The sequence below is a fragment of the Anastrepha obliqua genome, chromosome 5 (assembly GCF_027943255.1).
Source record: "Anastrepha obliqua isolate idAnaObli1 chromosome 5, idAnaObli1_1.0, whole genome shotgun sequence".
Classification (NCBI taxonomy): Eukaryota; Metazoa; Arthropoda; class Insecta; order Diptera; family Tephritidae; genus Anastrepha; species Anastrepha obliqua.
In genome coordinates this window covers 59226781-59249521 of record NC_072896.1, presented here as the reverse complement: position 1 = coordinate 59249521, position 22741 = coordinate 59226781, and the positions used below count along the sequence as shown (strand labels likewise).

General features: G+C 38.9%; 1 protein-coding gene across 5 annotated transcripts in view; it reads right to left on the bottom strand.

Moving 5' to 3' along the window:
- Positions 1 to 2700, bottom strand: part of LOC129247787 (protein O-mannosyl-transferase TMTC2) — a 251280-nt gene extending 248580 nt beyond the window's left edge. For 4 of the 5 annotated variants that reach the window (XM_054887093.1, XM_054887095.1, XM_054887097.1 and 1 more), the window contains exon 1: positions 1630 to 2700. The gene's annotated coding sequence lies outside the window, so the exon portion shown is untranslated. The remainder of the gene's footprint in view (positions 1 to 1629) is intronic. The other variant, XM_054887094.1, reaches the window with a different exon arrangement.
- Positions 2701 to 22741: the final 20041 nt, after the last annotated feature.

Here is a 22741-nt window from a genome sequence, read left to right as displayed (position 1 = left end):
GTGACACAAAAGGTAGGGAAAATAGGAGGGTGGAAAATTAAATTGTGTTGCGTGCCAATTTTAGATAGCGTTATACCCGTTGTAAAATTTTGCAAAATTAATCACAAATTAATGAATTTAAAGTTGTGAGCAAACAATGCATTCACAGTATTTAGTTGGTCCCAGAGATGAAACATTTGGCAAAAAATTATATTCTCTTTCCATTCCTTTTTTTATTAATTTAATGTAAATTTCCTCCTTATTTGAAGTGTGCATCATTTCTACAAAATTGTAATAAAAAAAGTTCACGTTAAAGACGACTTATAGGGCAGGCGGTAGCACCGCTATTTTGCATGACTGTGATAAAAAAAATGTTCATACTTCATGTATTAAATAAATTCCGTAAACAGAGATTCTAGTGTTTTCTTTGTACTCTTAAATTGATTGTTTTCTTCACAAATTTATAAAACTAAGTATATTTTTCGATGGTGTCACCCTTTAGAAAACCAATAGATAAGCGCGTATCTACTCGCAATATTTTTATTTCTTATATTAACACAATTAGCTGCCGTAGCCGAATAGGTTGGTGCGTGACTACGAACGAAACACCAAAATGAAGACATTTTTCTGTGCAATAGTGGTCGCCCCTCGACAGGAAATAACAAACCTCCGAGTGTATTTCTGCCATGAAAAAGCTCCTCATAAAAACCATTTGCCGTTCGGAGTCGGCTTAAAACTTTAAGTCCCTGTATTTGTGGAACAGCATCAAGACGCACGCCATAAATAGGAGAAAGAGCTCGTGAAAGCACCCAAAAAGAATGTGAGCGCCAATTTAATTTATTTTTATTACTTTTTCTTTCAATTAATTAATTTAATCAGTCCATCGGAATATTTATTGTTTTTGCAAATGGTTTCAGTCATATTAGACACTTTTGAATTAACAGCTGTTTTATACAAGCAGAAAAGCAATGGAGTGCGTGAAGATCAAAATAAAGATTTCTATCGCCCCCAATCGTATATATATTTTTTCATTTAGTAAAAGTGTTATTCAAAAATAATATTGGATGTCTAATTTTGCACCACCTTGTAGATATCAGAGCAATTTATTTATATGCGCATATTTGTTTTGATTCGACATGCCATTTAGACATAATTTGAAGCACGGCACTTCCAGTCTCACATTTATCATGTATCTAGCCGCCGCTGGATAGGCAGTGGGTTTTGGGCAATAAATTTCTCACCAATGGAAGAATCTCTAAAACGTGTTCCACATATTAAATTACAAAAATCGGCTAAGCTGAACTAAATATTGAGTGCGCCACATTATTATTGTTTTTTTATTCTAAACCCGTTTTTATTGAAAATATCTATTAAAATATTCAGATTTATTGAAAAGATCTATCAGAATGCCACACAGCTTAATAGACGCTCAGGTTTTTTATTACATGCGTATAACCTAAATTGACAAGTCATTGGGATATGTAAGGTTTTGACATTTAACTCGTGAATATATTTACAAGAACATGCAAAGTTTATTGAATATACCAATGGCGATCTGGATATTGATTAAATAATTTGTATATTCAGATTTCGTTTTATTCTCGATACCCCTGAATGTTTTTATATTTACATTAAAACAAAACAACATACTTGTATGGTGTCATTAAAGAGCGATTTGTTGCACACCCCTCTTGTTCCATGCCAACTTCTTCGCATTCACACACCGAAAATATTCTTCAGGCTAGTGCATGTACACATGTATGTGAAGGTATTTGTTTTAAGTAGGCATCGGCAAAAGTACTCTGATTGCGGGAATACACTCTCGCGGTCAACAGCGAAACATAGAGTTTAGCGAATCAAAACGTTAAATGTTTGAAGCAGAACGAATAAAGCATGGGAACCTACGAATCACCGCACACGAATCAAATAGACGAAACTCTGTAGCTTGACGACTTTTGCAGCGGGCAGCCGAACAAGTGAGGAGCAGTGAAGCAGATTGCAGTTTATTTGCTTGCAATCCTCTGTTGTTGCGTAGGATTTCCACTTTTGCTTCCACTTCTATATCTGCTGAATTTCCTATTTCTACTTTTCCAATATTTACTACTTATTTGCACTTCGCTTTCTGTTATTTCTACTTTTCGCATTTGACTCCATGAAAGTGGAGCAATGGAGTGTATCCCGATTTTCCCGAAACTGCAATCGCAAATATATACTATACGTGCCTTCAAAATACGATTACTTCTATGTGTGTGTGTGTGTGTGTACACGCGGTATTTATATTTTTCTCACACAATTTCACGACGAAAATTGAAATCGAATTATTATTTTTTGCACACGAAAGCGAAGCTTTTCATTCGTAACATCAAAATGCTAAACTTACGAAAATAAACTCAACCGCATAGGAAAATAGCATCTCACTTAGCAAATCCAAACGGCTCCTTATGCAAAGAATTTAAAATTCACTTTCATTTTCTGCTTGTTGCCGTTGTATTTCGATATTTTTTTTGTTTTCGTAAATCGCGACCCGAACTGCTCATTGGACTGATTGACTGGCTTGAGATTGATTGGGCGAACGAGTCTGTTTGATTTCTTAATCTAATTCACTTTTATTATTTGTTTATGACCGGCCGCCGTAGTATCTCGTTTTGCGACCGCACATTGCGAATTTAACACGAAGACTAAACTCAACGCGGCCGCCAGACACCGTTATATACGAGTATGGAGCACAGAGCACAGCATGCCGCAAGCTTGTGTTGCAAGCAAGCAAATGACAAAATTCAGTGGTGACAACAGCGGCGGATGACAGCACGATGTTTGGCCGAGAGCTAAGTGTCAATCCTTCGGCTATTGCCAGTCGACAGGCGTCTGCCGCTCAGCGCCTTAAAGTATAATACAGTTTTTGAAGAGAGCAAATTCTCTGCTTGGCACGCTCAATGCGTAGGTGAAGTATACAATCTATAGATTACCAATGGGACGGTAATGATTTTGAAGTGTTGTGTGGTGAATTAGTGCGCACCAGTAGAGGCATTCGACTGTGTTGAATTAGCGAGCACGTCGACTCGTCGACGGTTGGTCGCCAATGAGAAAGTCGTTATCGGATATATAGCATGTTAAGCTGCCTGTGCGCCTTGAGGCAGGCTACAAATTCAGAGTGCGAAAAGCAAACTTGCAATGTGTATTGCAAGAGGAAAAACTCTCCGCCTGTTGATGAAGTAAATATGTACTTCCTAAAAATGCGTGCCCTAACGTGTTCACTGTTTGTAAATAATACTCTTTTAAAAGTTCGTTGTTTGGTGAATTCAGTTGACAGAAGGATGGTGCCTATAATACTCTCTGCATTATTAATTCCTCGTGGTTACATGCATAGGAGCCAATAAGGAGGTTGGAGTGCTATCTAGTTAGGTCATGAATTATCCACAAGCTAGATGCAGAAGATTGACGAATATCCATCGTATCTATTACTTTTCTATCGTGTGAAATTTTGTATCATTCATGACAACAGAGGTGTATTTATTTGTACATTAATATTATAATTCTCTTTGACGGCATATTTCTGTCAACTTTTCTCTCACCAAATCTCTCTCGTTTAAACTTTTGTCGCTTTGTCGCAAGTTAAATACTTGGTGTGAGGCCATAGTAAATGAAACATTACCAAAAAATACTGGGAAAAAATCGTGGTAAAATATTTCTTCCTCTCCTTAATTTGAAATAAAATTCCTACTCTCGCTTATAGGTCCTATACACCTTGTTTTAAGTAAGAGAAACATTTTCTATCGTAGAAAATGAATATGGTTAATATATGCTAAATGAGACTAAATTCACCTCGCTTTATTACGTTCTGTCTTGCTAGTTGAATGAAGGACATTTTGACAGATATTTCGAACAGATCTACAAGTTGTCATCAATAAAAACTTACAAGAATTTGCGAATTTTCAACACATTATTGAAATCTGTTGCGCAATGATTTCCGTCACTTTCTGCACTGCAGGAAACGAAATTGTCAAAAAGCAAATACCTTTTTTGCTGAGTGAGCGACGGAGTGAAAGGTAAGTTTTAGTGCAGCCACATTTCAAAAGATCCATATCAAATGTAAAATGAAGGGTATTTCAAAAGACGCGCCTAGGTGTTGTGTTACAATAAAATATAATATGTAAAAATCAAAAGAAAAAATACGGCTCTTAACAATTACATTGAAAAATTTATATCTTTTAAATGTCTCCCATGAGCACGTCTGCAGGTAGAATTCGCCAAACCATCGATTCATTAAGCTAAAGCGTAATGGTTGAGAACGTCAATATTCAAGGTTGTTCAGCAACATTTTGCTGTATAGCAGCAATCTTTTCAACAGAAGGTCCATTTTTTGGTCTGTCAGTTCTTTTTCGATCCTCGGCAGAACCAGTTTCTATAATTTTTCCACCAACCTTTAGACGATTATTTCCACCAAACAGACCACGCGAAATGTTCTTATATTATATATCGGAAAAAGCTGACATAAAAAAAGCTGTATAAGAATTATCTACAACTGATATATGGACATCACTTTTGAACGACCATTCATAATTGCTTTTATCGACTTTTTTCGATCAAGTAAAGCAATCTCGCCAATCGTAACCTCGGTTTACGACAATAAGAAAATTTCACCGCTTATGGATCATCGCCGTCCAGGATATTAGAAGGCGCTGATTAAAATTAAAAATTAGTTCACAAATCGTTGATAAATAAAGGGTGGTTAAGTTTGAAGGGCCGGTGTTGAGTGTGAAGAAAATACAATTCTTTTAAGAAATTATTATCATTTCTCTTTATTATGATAATATTGGTATGGCACAATTACGCATAGAACAAAATATTGGCCAAATGACCGCCGCTGCTTCGGCGGCACACCTCCATCCGATGGTCCAAATTTTCGATGACGCTGCGGAATAACTGAGATTCTATGCCGTTAATGTGCCGAATTATCTCATCCTTTAGCTCTTGAATTGTTGCTGGCTTATCGATGTACACGTTTTCTTTCAAATAACCCCAAAGAAAGAAGTCCAACGGCGTCAAATCACATGATCTTGGCGGCCAATTGACATCGCCGCGACGTGAGATTATTCCGCCTTAAAATTTTTCGCGCAAAAGAGCCATTGTTTCGACAAGTGGCACCGTCCCGTTGAGACCATATATTGTCCACATCCATATCTTCCAATTCCGGCCAGAAAAAGTTTGTTATCATCTCACGATAGCGAACACTATTCACAGTAACTGCCTGACCGGCTTCAATTTGGAAAAAATACGGTCTAATGATGCCGTCGGCCCATAAACCGCACCAAACCGTCACTCTTTGTTGGTGAATTGGTTTTTCGGCAATCACTCTTGGATTATCATTCGCCCAAATGCGGCAATTCTGCTTATTGACGAATCCACTGAGGTGAAAATGTGGCTCATCACTGAAGATGATGAAGATGAATGCGTGATATGCATTTTAATTTGAACGCCCGTTTTCATAATAAGCCTGAATAACTTTAACGCGTTGCTCGATTGTGTATCTTTCCATGGTTCAAATTGAGTTAGTCTGAAATTGAAAAATATCAAATGAAATGCAGAAATAAGCTTGACGTTTGGGTGTTGTTTACATTTGGCATCGGCCCTTAAAATTTAACCACCCTTTATACAGGAAAGCCCAATAAACAATCTTAAAACAGCTACAGGAATTATTGTTCCCATGCTAACAAAAAAAAGTTTATAATTGGATTCTTATAGAAATTAACTAAAAAAATGTGAAGAGCGGAATGTTGACTCTTCCCAAAGGACATAAATAATTAAGGCGAGGAAGACAAATGTGCGAAAGCTTGGAAACTGATGAGCCACTCGCGCATCATGAATAGATGCCCAAGTTTAAAAAATTCCTGCGTATTTATTTGGCTATTATTTTGTACTATTGAAAGAGTTGACATAGTTTGCGTCTAATAATGAAAACGAGAAGTAAAATAATAATGAAAATCGCCTTATTATTTTTCAAAACATTCTGCTTGAATTAATTCTCAAAGCATTTTTGCCACTCAGAAGTGGGTACCTCCGAAACGAGCTTTTTAATGGCGTTGGAAACCATTGACCTCATTGGGTGCCAGATCAGGGGTGTAAGGTAAATAGCCCATTAATAAGATGTTTTAAGTACTCAAAATCTCTCTTTTGTGAGCCGGTACGTGAGAGATAATATTGGCTTGGTAAAGCAAGATTCATGTTAGGCTGTTGATTTTCGTCAACCACTCATAATTGACTGCTTTAAATTTCTCTAGTGGCATGATCAGATTTCCAGGAAAAAAAGACCATTTGCTTTGAGTGCTTCTTCCGCGAACAACGTTTTTTGCTCTAAGCTCGTCTTATAACACCCGCAGTGTCGATTGCTGTTCAGTTTCTGGATCACAGGGAAAGTTTTTCAAAAAAAACACAAGTAAAATTCAGAAAAATGCATGAAATTTTTATTTAAATCGATAGTACAGTCCATATAATTTAATGTTTGAAGATTATTTCATGCAAATGTTGACCGCGACTGCGCTTCAAATGGTCCATCGCCTCTCAACAAGTCCATTGTTACGCGTGCTGTGTGGCATGTGGCACCGTCTTGCTGAAACCAACTCTCCTTATTTACGTACCCATTGATCCAAAAATGAGCTTCGTCGCTGAACACAATTTTTCGATAAAAAAGTGGATCTTAAACTTTCTTAACAGAACACGCATTTTTATAACAAAATTCAATGATTTGCAAGCGTGGTTCGTTTGTAAGACGATTCATGGTTAAATTATAGACCAAACTGAAGATGTTTGACAGTGAAACAAAACACGAAACGTGCGTCAGCTGTTTAAGCCAACTGTTTAAAAAGATAATAGCTAAAAAATTACCCGTTATTATGATGTCGTAGAAGTGCTTTGGACCACCGCAGCTGAATTTTTTATCATTTCTTTAACCCGCTGCAACTGACGTGGTAGTATAGCAGACGTCAAATTCTACAAAACACTATTTTGCTCCGTTCTTTTATAAGCAGGTACTCTCGAATTTTTAGTAGCTTCTTATTACGTTCTCATGAGTACGTTAGTGTATAAAAGGCAGTTAAAGTTAGCACACGCGTCGGTGTGAGTGGAAAAGTGTCTACAAGTCAACCACATCAGTATTGACATAGGTGTCTGAGAAACAATCGCCTCAGTATTTTTGTTATATTTTCGTAGTGTCTCCTGAACAACGTATCAGTGAAATTGTTTCATTACTTTATATTTTTTTAGTTTTGATGGAGCACTTAAATACAAATCAGAGGATACACTCCTCCAAGAAACAACATCATCTGGAGCTTTTAAAAGCCGTGACGAGCAGATACAACAGTGGTTGGAGGAAGAAACCGCGCATGAGTTCAGCGATTTTGATGACGAAGGCGCTGACCTCAATTTTCAGCCAGAAACTGAACTTTTAGAAAACGATGAAGTTTCAAATGATGAAGCAGATGAAGAACTTATTGTTTCAAGTCAAGTCAGGTCCATCGCTGAATAACAACGTACTTATGAAGCATTGCATCAGGAAACAACTGACGAACTTTACACAGGTAAGAATGGATTTAAGTAGAGTAAGACAGAGCGACCCAGAACATTAAGAACCGCAGCCCATAATATAATAATGGTATTCTACCTTGCCATGTAAACACGTTTAACTTCGAAGGATATTTGGAGCTTTGGTTCAAAGTTTTTGTCAGGTCTATGTTGGAACATCTGGCCCAATTTACAAATCAAGAGCTCAGTAGCTACAGTTCAAAACTAGTACAAAAGTAGAGCCTATGGATACAGATGTAAATGAAATAAGAGTGTTCATTGGATTATTGTACTGCACAGTACATCAGTTTTCAAATGCAATGATGCGGACCTTCGAACAATATTCGCTACTGACGGTAGTGGCCATAAAATATTCCGCTGCGCGATGTCCAATTTTCGTTTTTCTTGTTTAATGAACTGCCTCAGATTTGATGATTCAAGTACCAGAGTGAAACGTCTAAAACATGATCCACTTGCTCCAATATTAGATATCTTCAACAAATTCATCTCAAACAGTCAATGTCAATGCATTCTCGGACCATACCTCTGCATCGATGAAATGTTGCTGCCATTTAAAGGTCGCTGCAAGCTTACTTGCGGTCAGGCATTTCCTGACCAGTTCGGAATGCACCGTCACTGACCCGAGGGCCCTTATTGCCGCTTGCCTGTCGGAGTAAATATTCACTGTCCTGACTGTTATTACACATGTGAGCAATGTTAACCAATGTCGTCCTCTCTAGTGAGTTCTACCAGACCATGCCTCCATGACTCTAGGTGAAAGGCCCCATATTTTGCCAATTGCAAGGCGATTCTTGCCTTCCTTACTCCTTCCTCAATATTAGGCTTCCATGTAAGCTTGCTGTCAAGGATAATACCTAGGTATCTCACCTTGCCAGAAAGCCTCAGAAGAACGCCCCCTAGTGAGGCTAGTTGAGCTCTGGGTATTTTAATAGGACTATGAATAAGTTCGTGCGTTTTTTTCGAAATTTGAAACTTTATTGACGTAAAATGGTTACAAATTTAATATTCAAAGTATTGTCCATCGCTTACTACTACTTTTTCCCATCTTTCTGGCAATTCACGGATTCCCTTTGTGAAAAATTCGGTCGGTTTTGCCGCAATCCACGAATCGATCCATTTTTTGACTTCATCGTAATTACGGAAGTGCTGGTCAGCCAGGCCATGTTGCATCGATCGGAAGAGATAGTAATCGGATGGCGCAAGGTCTGGACTATACGGCGGGTGGGGTAGGACATCCCATTTGAGCGTTTCTAAGTATGTTTTGACCACTTGTGCAACATGTGGCCGAGCATTGTCATGTTGCAAAATAACTTTGTCGTGTCTATCGGCGTATTGCGGCCGTTTTTCTCGCAGTGCTCGGCTCAAACGCATCAATTGTCGTCGGTAGACATCCCCCGTAATCGTTTCATTCGGTTTCAGTAGCTCATAATACACAACACCCAGCTGGTCCCACCAGATACACAGCATAACCTTCAGGCCATGAATATTCTGCGCCGACGTCGATGTTGAAGCATGGCCAGGGTATCCATACGTTGCCCGACGTTTTGGATTGTCGTAATGGACCCACTTTTCATCGCCAGTCACAATTCGATGCAAAAAACCCTTTCTTTTGTGCCGTTGAAGCAGTTGTTCGCATGCCATAAAACGGCGTTCAATGTCTCTTGGCTTCAATTCATACGGCACCCAATGGCCTACCTTTCGGATCATTCCCATGGCTTTTAAACGTTTGGAAATGGTTGATTGATCAACTCCCAAAGTTTTTGCAACCTCTTCTTGCGTTTGAGCGGGATCTTGATCGAGCAATTCCTCCAATTCGGTATCCATGAACTTTGGCGGCGCACCCTCGCGTTCTTCGTCTTCCAAGCCAAAATCACCACTTTTAAAGCGTGCAAACCACTTCTGGCACGTTCGCTCAGCTAGAGCATGCTCACGATAAACTTCCACCAAGATACGATGACTTTCGGCTGCTTTTTTCTTCATATTAAAATAATGAAGAAGAATTCCCCGCAAAAACACATTATTTGGCACGAAATTCGACATTTTCAAGTGTGGTAAAAATATTGTTGTTTACGCTTCAAATAAAAAACTTATACTGACGTTTGTGCCTTACGACAGTAGCTCTCCAATGAATGTTTGGAAATGTGGATCGATGGAATAATAATCAAGTTACGCCATCTGTTGTAAAACCGCACGAACTTATTCATAGTCCTATTATATTTTCTCGTAAATAGAACAAGCTCTGTCTTAAGAGGATTCACCGACAGGCCGCAATCCGTGGCCCATCTAACAACTGCGTTCAGATATCCCTGCATCAAGTTGAAAAGAGTATCCACAAATTTCCCTCTAAAAATTAGTGTCACGTCATCCGCGTAGACAATTACCCTGCAGCCCCCTTTCACCAGCTCCTCTAGCACCACCTTGCGGAGTGCCGCTTCTCACCTGCCGGTGCATAGAGATGCTGCCACACTCTGCCGCGACAGTTCTGTCGCTAAGCATTTTGTAGCTATATCTAATAAGGTCAGTTCTAACCCCCAGTATACCTAGAGACCTGGTAATTGCCTCCAGGAAGACGTTGTTAAAACCCCCCCCCCATGTCGAGGAAGGCGCCTACCGCAAACTCCTTCTGAAAAAGAGACTCCTCCATCTCTTTCACGATTGTATGTAGGGCAGATTCCACCGATCTACCCTTGCAATAAGCATGTTGAGTATGCGACAGCCGACCCCGAGGAATTTCGCTTCTTATGTGCTGGTCAATCAGGTTCTCAAGTAATTTCAGTAAGAAAGATGAGAGACTGATTCGCCTGAAGTCCTTAGGAGAGACATGCGAGCTCTTGCCTGCCTTGGGTATAAAGACAATCCTCACGGCCCTCCATGATCTTGGTATATAGCCCCTGGCTACGCAGCTCGCATAGATAGGGCTCAACCTACAGCAAGTTACCTCCACAGATTTCTACAGTTGGACAGGAATGATGCCGTCAGGACTAGGAGACTTGAAGGGCCTAAGTGAGTCAATGGCCCAAGCCAGGCGACGCTTATTCAGCAATCAGCCCCGGTCCCAAATGCAAGTTCAAATGCTTTCCAGGCCGGTGCTGCTAGGTGCTGGGCTGGTCGGAAAATGGGCGTCGAGAAGTAACATTATACAGCTCCCATCCCGAGGCCCTAAGCTCAGATATCTCCGTTGTCCACAAGGCGGTTTTTCCTTCCTGGAAAAAGCTTTTATTGGACAAGAGGTTTCCAGGGCATTCTTGCAAGCTGAAGTGAAAGTCTCCACCGGTTCGTCGATCGCTTCTTCCGATAGATCTAGATTTTATCCCTGTGCTTTGGGGAGTAGGTTCCGCAGATTTCTGTAATATGCATCCCAGTTCGTCCTCCTCAGGTTCCTACAGGGAGATCTTATTGGGCAAGTTTCAGTGAGAGAAAACTGAATAAACCTATGGTCCGAGAAGAAGTGAGCGTTTAGCACCCTCCAATCGGAGATCCGGTTTATAAGTGAAGAAGAAGCCTGAGTGAGGTCAAGCACCTCTTCTTTGGCTGCTGTAATAAAAGTGGGATCCTTACCCTTGTTACAGATAAATAAGCCTTCGTTTAAAATATAATCCAGAAGTGACTCACCTCGTGCATTGATGGTTGAACTTCCCCAGCAGGTGTGATGGGAGTTTGCGTCAGTGATTACAATAACGCCGATTTTCCTGCGTTTTGCTTCAGCCAGGGTTTCCCTTAGCAGCACCGGAGGTGGTCCCGCCTCAGTCTTCTCCACCTGAATCCCTCAGTCTTCTCCACCTGAATCAACCTCCAGTTGTGCGTGAGAAGCTTGGGATTACAATAGCGGCGGATTTCCCTCATCTCCTACGAAGTAGAGGGTTCGGAGGGGAGCCAGACACGTTCTCGCGGACGCACAGGTAGATCCTTTCTGTCCACTACCTTCAGCTTAACAGTTTATGTAAAAAAACACCAAATTTTTCGGTACAAATATCAAATGACAGACAGCTCATCACACGCAGTGCTGCAAAGTTACAAATTATTGTATTATTTTGTAATCATGTTTGTGAATTGTTCTTAACTTATTTATTATTGTACAAAAATTTAAACAAAGTAGCTTGAATTCTTATATGAAATATTTTATTAAACAAGCACACCGCAATAAAATGTGGCTATCTAATCTCATAATTATTTAACCAAATCGTAGTTACATCAGATATATAAATTCAAAATTCATTACGCTAACTAAATTTTATATGCATTTACCTTTTTGAATTTCTTCCTTGTTCACTTTGCGCAAGTTCACAAAATAGTTTATACGTATCGTTCATTATCATCCTCACGCGCCCGGGGAAAAGAAGTGTCCAATGGCTCTAAAAGAAGAAAGAGTATCATAATTCGCTCTGCAGGGTTACACAAATTTATTTTTCTCACAAACAATGCACTGTCACTCACTTATTAAAGCAAAGGAACCAAAATTACAACATCAGTAACCACAACAGAAGTAGACAATTTTGTTCAATTAGAGTTAATTGAATGAAGCCTCAACTTTTACGTTGTTGCCATGAGTCAGTCAGCCTGGATAAATGTGACCTCTTCATTATTTGTTACTTTGAAATCTTATTGAGTTTGCTTTTCTTACCCTCACAATTACACATGCGCAGATGAGCCATTACTACAATAGCTTAACCCTGTAGGGAAAACCTAAACTAGTACAACAAATTTCTCTTACAGTTGATTGTTCCATTGTCTGCCAACACGCAGAGGTCCACAAATCTTCCTCAGAACTTTAACCTCGCTTATCCAAAGTAGCCCTCATCGAATGGTATCATTTGCCTTGTCTCTGCGCTACATAAATGGAAGACATATAAATGGTTTTACTCGTCGAGAGAGAACTTTACTATTCAATTCTGACAAAAAGAACTATGTGTAATTCATTCCCAGTCTAACGAAAGCGGCCTTTGAAAGGACAGGAAGAATTTTTGTCTTTCTTTTGGATTGAATCCGACCATATTTTTCTAAGAATTTTCACCAATACTACCCAGCGCTTCGATGATGTATTTTTATAGCTTGATTGACAAGTTGTAGACTCCAGCACCTCTATTGTTCTTTAGTCACGGTCTGCCCAGCGTATTCGCTCTCATCTTTTAAGGTAAGCTATTTTCAATAGTTTATAAATATAAAATGGAGTTGGGAATCTGAATACCTTTCATACCATTCGGCTTCGCTCAGCTTACTAAGTTGTAAATTAACACCGTGATTGGAATTTCCATCAACGATATAATAAAGCATAGAACTTTCCAAATAAAAATTTGTTTGGCCATGACAAGCATTTTTAGGAATCGAAACTTAAAATTCTTAGAAAAGTTTCTTAAAATCAAAAAAGGAAGTGTCGAAGTTCAGGCTTAACAGCACTTTATGTAACCGGTGCAATTTCCCACCCACTTAAAAAACTTTTCCAGAAGTGCATTAATTTCTTCACCAAAAAAAATTAATATGGGTTGTGTCGCACTGGTCCAATGGCCATATGGCTGTTAGATTCTAGTCACGTCACTTCTTGTTCCCCGCACTTTGACGAATGCGCTCTAAATTTATGAGCCACCATTTCATCGAAGGTCTGGGTAATTTAGACACAGATTCATTGAAAGAGCTGATCGAATTCCAAAAAAGTAATTAGTGACTAGAATGGCTTGAAGAAGATCTATGACCCAACACACCCGTTAAGATCTACACGGACGGATCTAAAATGGATACCGGATCAGGGTTATATTGCGAAGAGCTTTTATCAGCGAATCCTTTAAGCTACCGGATCACTACAATGTTTTTCAAACGCTATTCATGAAGCCTTAAGACGGTTAGAGATAAACAGAATATCAACAACAGATATATGCATTCTATCTGACAGCCAAGCTACTCTACGGGCTCTCGATGCATTCCAAATAACAGCACGGAGTGTATTACATTATCGCCAATCTCATAATGAGATGGCTAAACAGTATCGTATTATCTTACAGAGATATAGCAGGGAACTATAGGGATGACCAACTTGCAAGAGAAGGTACCTCTATGCCAAACATAAATAATTTTATGGGGTTACATCTCGCAACTTGTAAGCTTCTTGTTATTGACGCACTAATCAATTCTGTAAATACCTGTGAAATTGATAGACAAACATGGCCGGGGCTAAATCTACATCTGCCCAAGAATATAGTAAAATTGAGTAGGCTTCAAATTAGGACCTTAATAGGGGCCCTCACAGAACATTGTACTTCTTAATGAATATAGATAATCTATGCACTTTAAGCATCAACAACCTTTTACGCTTTGTTCAAATCTCAGGATGGTTCAATCTGGAAGGGGAAATGTAGCTCAGCCTTATGGGTACTCGTCCGTTTGGTAATATAACTATTAAGCTTTAACTCTATATGTGCCTTAACTCTCATTGTCCACAAGTTTGCGTAATTCCGTAATTTGTGCGCTGCTATACAGAGTTTAACCGTATTTAGCATCTCCTTACTATTTTCACTTTATTTTGGAATCCAGAAACGCACAACTGCCTTTATCAAATAAAACATGTTGAATAACTGTTTTGAATCGTAATGTTACCTTTCAATCATTATATACAGGGTTGGCCATATTAAACTGACCCATGTGATTATTAAAAAAATATGGAAAAAGAAACATTTTTTTGTGTTTCATTGTGAAAAACATTTAATTTAGTTCAAGGAGATTCGTTTACATCACTTTTTGAATATGATATCGCGCAAGTGGTCGCCCTTAGCACGTATTTGGATATGTACAGGGTTGGCCATCTTAAACTGACCCATGTGATTATTAAAAAAATATGGAAAAAGGAACATTTTTTTGTGTTTCATTGTGAAAAACATTTAATTTAGTTCAAGGAGATTCGTTTACACCACTTTTTGAATATGATATCGCGCAAGTGGTCGCCCCTAGCTCGTATAGCGTAATGTGCCCGTTTTTCGGCGTTTTCCATAGTTTTGGCCAGCGTCTCGGCCGATATGGCGGCTATTTCCCGTCGGATATTGGCCTTAAGTGCGCCTAGTGTCTTTGGCTTGTTGACGTAAACCTTAGATTTCAAATTACAGTAAAAAGTTATTGGGTTACTCAATGGGTCAGTTTAATATGGCCAACCCTGTATATATATATATATGTATATATATATCATTAGTATAACCCGATGATTAAAATGAAAATTATTAGAGAAATGTGTAATTTCAAAATTGTGTAAAAAATACCGTGTAAAAAGGGAATTGGGTGTATACATAATACGGGGCCAAAGCAAACGGTGCCTCAAAAAAAATCGGCCCTGTGGAAGGGATTCAGATCAATACATTTTGAAAAGTTGGTTTTCTGGTTCATTTTAGTTCAAATTCTGAATATATCGGGTATGGGAATAAGTTTCCGCCCTCGTAAAAGAGGTGTCGCTTCTGATACTATTTTTGTGTTCGCTCTAGTAATATACTGGTGTATATCTGAGGTCTCGATTGACATTCGTTTGAAGCGCAAATATCCTTTTCTATCTGACGTCAAAAATGTCTAGGTTCCTCCCGAAAAACCAGGATTTGCGAGAAATCATTCTTCATTATTACCTTTTCAAGAAAAGTGCAACTGAAACGTGTCGTATATTGACCAATATTTACGGTAATCACCCTCTATCAAATACAACTTGTAAAAAGTAGTTTCGACGCTTCCAAAATTGCAATTTCGAAGTGAGTGATAAAGATAAGATCGCGAAGGGGCACCGAAAAAATTGAAAATTCGAAGAAACTCAACTACAACAATTATTGGATGAAGACGCATGCCGAACACTTAATGATAGGTCAAAAGAATTGGATGTTGACGTATCAACCGTCGATAAACGTTTGCACGCGATGGGAATGGTCCAGAAAGCAAGTAACTGGGTGTCACAACAATTGAAGGAAAGATATATCGAGAGATGTTTGGTGACTTGTGAGATGCTTTTTGAACGGCAGAAAAGAAAAGGTTTTCTGCATCGCATTATCACTGGTGATGAAAAATGGATCTATTAAAATAACCCTAAGTGTCGAAAAAGTTGAAGCCTGCCAGGTAAACCAGGTCCATCGACAGTGAAAAAAAATATTCATGTTTCAAAACTCATGTTGTGAATCTGGTGGAATCAGAAGGGTGACATCTATTATGAACTCCTTGAACCATTTAAAACCATTACTGGCGATCGTTACCGACTGCAGCTAATGGGTTGGAATCGAGTTCTCAAAGAAAAGCGGCCGGAATGGGACGGTAGACTTGACAAACTGATTTTGCTGCATGACAACGCTAGGCCACACGTTGCTAAGTAGGTCCAGAAATATTTAGAGGGACTGAATTGGGAATCTTCAATCTTGCTGCACCTGCCGTATTCCTCAGACATTACACTTTCAGACTACCATCTGTTCCGATCAATGCAGTCAGCCCTTATAGGAGCGCGGTTCACTTCACGGTACGAGAGCATCGCAAACTGGCTCAATGAATGGATTAAGTCCAAAGAAGTCGAATTTTTCGTCAGAGGAATCCGTATGGTGCCTGAATGATGCAGCGAAGTTGTAGCTTCCAATGGCTTATATGTACTTCACATAATGTTATGTACAATTTGGGTGAACGATATGAATGTTACTGAGCGGTATTTACTAGCACTAGGATGAATCTCTGACTGAAACTGGTTGTAGTGGACGTCGCAGGGTCCAAGAGTATTTTTGCCTTGCCATGTTTATCACATCTCTTGAGCGGCGGTGATGCTAGCCCTTGCTCTTACGAGAACACCGAACAGCTGCGCAGGGGCAACTTCCTTTTTAAGAGTTCGGACATTCCATGTGCATGCTTTCAAATCGCAGTCTTTAGTTCGTATGCCGATATCGTCATCGGAGTCCTCATCTGCCGTGTGCTGCTATTTTCTTCATTAGGAGTTTCTTCTTTACGTGAAGTGAAGTTGTGAGCTGATTGAACCGTTTGTAGAAGAGTTGTTCTCCCAGGTGAATGAAACTGACAACCAAATCATTCGGAATTTTAAACATTCTGTGAGTAGTAAATGAGTAACAAAGTTAGAGCTATTCCCGACGAAGCCACAACATGATTTTAGTGAGCGCTGTGTTTGTGTGAAACTGTCTTGCGGTCTATTCTATTATAATTTATTTCCGCTACTTACTATCTCATGATGTATTCACCTTCTGATTATTACGCTGACAAACCTCTTTGAAGAATACGGTTTTCTGTTATAGACAATGACGAGATGTGCGTAGCTATAACGCGTCTAAAGAAGAAGGCCACGGTAGCGGGCGGACTGGCGGCAAAGCTATTTACCATATATATGGCGGCAAGGAACTGTTAAGCGGCATGCATCAGGTCCTGTGCATAATATTGTCGGGTGAATGCATGCCTGCCGATTGGAATTTATCCATCCTGCAATCTGTGCCAATAAACAAGGCATTCGTTTTTTAATAATTGTGTATAAGAATCTGTCGTGCGTATTGTGCGAAATACTGATGGCCCTCTTAAACCAACTTATTGAATCTTATCTGCCAGCTATAGGTCTGGATAATGTTGACCTGACATTCGCAATACTCCAAGTCTTGGAAAATACTCATCAAAGGAGAATCGACACACACCATCTTTTTATCGATTTGCGTTGCTGCATTCGACAGCACGATAAGAAGTTTCTTATATGCCACGATGTTTGACTTTCGTATCCCCGCAAAACTAATTCGGCTATGCAAAATGGCGTTGCTCAATACCAGTGGCGCCATCAAAGGGAAGATCCTCTCCGAGCCATTTAATACCAATCGAGGTTTCAGACAGAATGATCCTCTGTAAGTTCTTTAACCTGACGCTGGAAAATATTGTACAATTGCTGACGTATGCTGGTGATGGATGATGTTAGCATCACTCGCATACTTATATAGGCACCTTGCTATCACTGCTAACGGTTATGATTTCGAAATAGGAAATCTCGTTTATTTAGGAACCAGCAACCTTGAAACCGAACGAAGAATTTCTCTTTCCAACAAGTTCTACTTTGGACTAAGTAGGCAATTGAGTAGTAAAATTCTCTCCCTTGACGAACAAAACTAACCCTCTACAAGGCTCTCATCATGCCCGTCCTAACGTAAGGCGAAGAAGCTTGGACGATGACAATATCCGATAAGGGGTCACTTGCAGTGTTCGAGAGAAAGATTATGCGGAATGTTTTTTTTTTTTTTGAACCTTTGCACGTTGGAGACGGTGAGTATCGTAGGCGATGGAACAAGCTGTATCTGTAGGACGTCATGGGTCCTGTCGTCCGAACGGATACAAACTCTCCGGCTCTAAAAGTATTCGGTGCGGTACAAGCTGGAGGTAGCAGAGGAAGAGAAGGCCTCCTCTGCGTGGGAAAGATCAGGTGGGGAAGCGCTCGGATTCACTTGATACGTTCCACTGGCGTCGGCTGGCACGAGAAAGAAATGCTTAGCTTACTTTGATAAACTCGGCCAAAATCGCTTAAGTGGTTATCGCACCAATCAAGAAGAAGAGAAACAGTGATAAAGTCAAGATTCTGCGTTATTGTAGATTAATTATTATAGGACGAGCGCCGTGCGATATGCGTAATCGAAAAACAGTAGAGGCGGATTGCAGGACTTTCAGAGATATTCTACAAGTCTGAGTATTACTGGTTTTTAATAAATCTTCTGCATTTTAAATATAGACGTTTCCATTTTTACAACTCAGGGGAAGTTTATAATTTTTGAATTAAAACTTATATTGCAAGAGGTGACGGAACTGCAAGACGCATTGAAAAAAGCATGCATATACGAGTACACAGGTTCAAGCCTATCAGCAATAGAAAGTAATTTTGCTCAGCAAATACTCTGCAATAACTCAACTCTCATGCCAACATACAATTATTTTCACCAGATATAAGAATTCAATTCTGGTCCCTTGCTTCTTAGCAATAAATACAGTTACAATTTCATGCTTCGAGACCAAATATACACATAAATTGATACATATTCACTGCGAAATTATCCAATAGCACAAACCAAGGGATAACTTGAAGGTCATTGAATAGATTTTAGGCTTTGGTAACCATTTGTTTGTGGCCTGAAGCCCTTCTTTGCCAAAATACGCAACACGAATTGGCAGAGGGTTCATAATCGTGCTGTACATAAATTCAACAGCACAACTGTATATGCGCTTATACACATACATAGATATGTAGAAGAAAATGTGTGGGGAACTTTTTAGAGGGTGATAAAAAACCGACGGAAACAACAACAAAAACGAAACGAGAAACGAACGTTAATGATTGTAATAGAAGCGTCATATTGCAACAATGACATTGACACGGTCGCAAAGCGAAAGTTACATAACAACTGAGGGGGAGGCGGTATTGCTGGGAGTCTCATTTGTCGGCATTTTATTTGTTGCCTTATGAGCTGCGCAACAGTTGCAAGAAATTACAAATACTATATTGTACGTACATTTCCATGGAAAAACTCATTCCACATTGTGCTTATGTGCAATTGAAAGGTTTCATTGTGAGAAAATAAACCTTTGCGAGGGTTGATTTATATTCAGCGTTTAATGTTTTCCTCCGGGGTAATGAAATACTCAATGGTGTTGGAAGTGGCATTGGGTTCTGAAAGTTGCATACCACTTTGTCAGATGCAACAACAGCATATACACGTACATATATACATATTGCCGTAATTGATAATTGGGATAATGGGGGTTACTGCTGCTGTCGCACATGCAACAATTGCTGCGTAAGAAGTTTTGTTTTTTGCGTTTAGCCGACCGCCAATATGGACAGCTGTTGCATACAATTGAGGACGGCGAGAAAAGCGGGCAATATTGCGTGCTCGAATGCGCTCTCAGATGCATGTATACATACACACACATGCACATACTATGTGTGTCAAAGGCGAGCCACCAGATATAGTTTTTGCTTCTTGTAGATTATGGTAAGATGATGAAGGAGACTTGGGTTTCACTTCCAAATACTTAAGGACTTATTCATTACTACAAACCCGGCCCGCTTCGCACACTAAAATAGAATAGATATGGTTTAGAACAGAAAAGATATGGTTTTCATATAAATTATTTCTTTATTCTTTATTCAAGCGCTTTGGCATAAACAATATTTTTTGTTTTTCTATTTGTTTTTGAGTAAATATATAATGTTGTTGGCTTTCCAACACGTGAACAGCCAACGTATAGTTGACCATGGGGGAATACTGGTTCTTCTAAATTCATCCCGCATATTTCTAAAGTTTGCCCTTGTGATTTATTGATAGTTATTGCAAATGCTAAACGAATGGGCAGTTGCAAACGCTTGAATTCAAATGGCAATTCAGGTGGAATCATTGGAATTATTGTTATTAGAACGCCTTTATTCTTGAATTTGCCAATTAAAATAGTTGCTTGGATAACATAATTCATCAATCGTTTGACTACTTCATTTTGTTCTTGACGTTCTTCTGTTGTCGCGTTATTCCGGCCATTTCTCATGCGCCTATTATTATTTGTCGAACGACCAATATGATTACGTGATTGTCTTGGCATTTGTACTGTAATAAACATGATTGTAATTATGGTATTCTGAGATTTTCAAACATGTTTTTTTTTGATGTGATGTTTTTGTTGTGATTTTCTTAAATCATCTCTTTTCTTCTGAAAATTGTTGACAATTTGCATGATAAGACTATTAATTTTTTCATCAAAGTTACGCATTTTTCGTGCTCTTCCTTTGCATCCTTTAACAATATCTTTTGTTTTTTCATTTTTTTTACCATTTTTTTTCACTCATGCTGTATTGTAGCTTATCGCATATGAACCGAAAAAATAAATCCACAAAACATAATTTCATTTGAACATTCGGATTTCACATTAAATTCTCAAATTTCGTAAGAAATTATTCACTGTTCCAAAATCCACTCCAAGAAAATTCACAAAAAAATTCCCAAAAAATTTTTACACTTTGAAATTACGTCTTCTCCTTATGGCGTCCAAATCAGAAAGAAATATTGACACATTGTAACTCACACTGTCAATTTGACAGTTCAGTTCCGCCCCAAGCGTTAAAAAAGTAAACGACGTTATGGCTGGTTCAAAAGAACGCTGTACGGGTTGCCGGTGTTCCGAATTACAACCAAACTTTACGAAACCCATTTTCGATACTTACTTAACAATGCGTGTAAGTTTGGCTTAATTCGGTTCAAAGACGCGGCGGGTCCACGTTTTGGCATATATTTCGAGACCCTAGTCATCAATAGGTATGAAAATTACCCCGTATTAAAGCACTTTCATTTGACACCCATATTGTACATACACAACCAAAGGTTACCCGGTCCACGTTTTGACCTATATCTCGAGACCCCAGTCACGGAGCGGCATGAAAAATACTCTGTACTAAAGCATTCACCAACTGCTTCCATTTGATATCCATATTGTACAAACACATCCTAGGGTTACCCGGGTCGACGTTTTGGCCTATATCTCGAGACCCTAGTCACGGAACGGTATGAAAAATACTCTATACTATAGAAATCATCAACAGCCTCCATTTGCTACCCATATTGTACAAACACATCCTAGAGTTACCCTGGTTCACGTTTTGGCCTATTTCTCGAGACCCTGGTATCCGATTCTTAAAATTTCAAAACACAAACCTTCTCCACATGTGTCTCTTCAATGTGGCAAAGTTTGGTTAAAATCGGTTGAGCCATTCTCCGTAAAGTTCATCACAACGCGAAAAACGGCTGAATTTTTATATATAATTATGTATAGATTAACTCTCAAGAACCCACGCTACGAGCATTTTGTTCTACAGTATTTTGCTCGTTGTGCAATAGGTGAAGTAAATATTTTATTTTATTTTTTATTTACCTTTTTTGTTCAAGACCTGAGTTTTGGCGCCAAGATTGGTTATTTTTGCGAAATTTGTATTAGTTTTTCCAGGCCTTGCTGATCTTCATACTCATATTGAAAATACTGGCATAAACGTGCAAATCATTTATAAAGCAACAGAGAATTTGAATTACATATAGGAGGACTTTTCAGAATGAAATTGCCTTTGAGTTAATAAAGCCACATGTTGCAAATGCTTTAAAGAATATTAAGAAATGCATATCATCAGAAAACCTTCGTTCCAGATAACCAACCCCAAAGATCGCCTTTCGTGAGCTAGGACTATGATTTTCTATATAGAAAAAATATAATAGCATAAGTTAATCAAGATGTATTTATATAAACATGCGGGGGTCGTTGGAAAAGTCCGCGAAAAAATAAAAACTACTTAATTGTTTAAACTTTTTTATTTTTCGACATAGTCTCCTTGTAGGCTTATACACACAACGCTGTTCTAGTTTGGTGATAACTTCCGAAGAATAGGATTTGCCCAAGTTTGAAAAATACCCATTTGTTTCTACAATTGCCCATTCGTTTGAATAAAATCTGTTTCCTGCCAACCATGAAACCCATGAAATTGGGGAGCAAATAATAGGATGAGGGTTCCGAGTGAGCTAAGTCTGGAGAATAGTGGTCGTGTGGAAGGAGTAGAAAATGTATTTCCGTTAATTTTGCGCTAAAAACTGCCAAGGCGTGAGCTGGTGCATTGTCGTGATGGAAACGGAAAATCAGTGGACCTCCTCGATTCAAACGAAAGCCGAATACAAAGAAATAGACTCATGGGGCTGAAACTTGGTGTGTTCTTCCAATAGACGCTACTCACTAAGCATAGCTTCGATACGCGTCGGTAGTGCAATCCATCCGCAGCGAACGGAGCCGTGCGCACGATTAGTCGAGCAGAAATTAATATATCTCAATGAAACTCTAAGCTCATATTACCCTTTATCTAAGGCAGTTTGGTATTGAAAAAGGCTACATGGCACCTCTCATATAACGTTAATCAGTAACGAAAGAAACGTAAAATGTCTGTATAAACAAACAAAAATTACTTGAGTTTGGCACAAATGATACAAATAATAGACCTAAATAAAGAAACACGACGTAAGTAAATTATGAAAAATGGTTTGTACTTTTTTCACTTTTGGGCAAATTGCGACTTAATAATACTTAAAAGAAACAACTTAAGCTTGTCCAAATTTTGTACATCTTATTGAGATCCGACATAAATAGTTACTACCAAGATCGAATAATTTTTATTTCCACTACTTTTATTCCAAATTTCCAA